Here is a 1189-nt window from a genome sequence, read left to right on the forward strand (position 1 = left end):
CCATCACACTCTCTCTCTCTTTCTCTCTCCCTAGGTCCAGCCACCTATCCCTCTCACATGTTCACTCGTGACACCATTGGTGTCTCGCACGTGTGAAACACCATTGGTGTTTTGCACGTGTGCGAGACACCACACGTGTCTCGCGCCCAAGGGATGTTCACAGACATTTTTTTGTAGTGTTTTTCGTTCATTTTTCGATCGTTTTCGTCCATTTCGGTGTACTCGAAGCCTGTATTCACACTTCGATGAGTATATGAGTATAAACTACATCTCCTTGAACCTTCAATGGTTACAAGAGGTTAAATTGATTCCCAAAACTCTGAGGAGTATACGAGTATAAACTGATTCTCCACACTCCAACATCTTAAGAGCTTAAATTGTGTAAACTCCAGTCAACGTATGAGTATAAATTGTGTTCACATAAGTCAACGCCAGTTAACACATTGCAAATGAGAGTCAATACCGGTCAACGTGTTGCAAATGAGAGTCAATATCAGTCAACGCGTTGCAACAAAGGTCTACTCCGGTCAACACGTCGATGATTTTCACCGAAATAAGACTCAGGATGAGATTCCAGGTCAAAAAGATAATCCCGGGGAGTTCAATTATGATTCGGATACAAATTCCTGATGAAGATGATTATTTCAATGACACGAGCTAAATTCAAAAAACAACACATCGGTTTCAGTTCAAGATTTTGACAACGGTCAGACGATAAACGTAGTACTGGAAGAATTTCCTCTATTCAACAAAATACTGAATAGAATGAAAGCTGAAGAAGTCTAAGAATTGAAGGTTGGGCCTATCATATCCAAAGTATTCTAGCCTTCTCTATAAAAAAATGAGGCTGAAATACTTTTGAGGGGGTATCTGTAGGCGTTAAAAATTATCTATAGGTTACCACATGTAGCTCGAGACAAAGAGAAGGTGATAAATATTATTATCCAAGTTAAAAAGGATCATCTGATGCCGAAGAGAAGCCAATAAGTACACGAAGCGAGTCGGCAAAGCGTACGAGTCAACGAAATGCGCGAAACACCGAAACAACGGAGAAACACCATATGTGTTTCGCCCAAGTGGGTGAAACACCATGTGTGTTTCACCCACATGGGTGAAACACCAAGTGTGTTTCTCCCACATAGGCAAAACACACAGGCTATTTTGTCCAGTCAAGACTCCAGACGATGCG

This window comes from Asparagus officinalis, chromosome 1 (assembly GCF_001876935.1).
Source record: "Asparagus officinalis chromosome 1, Aspof.V1, whole genome shotgun sequence".
Taxonomy (NCBI): Eukaryota; Viridiplantae; Streptophyta; class Magnoliopsida; order Asparagales; family Asparagaceae; genus Asparagus; species Asparagus officinalis.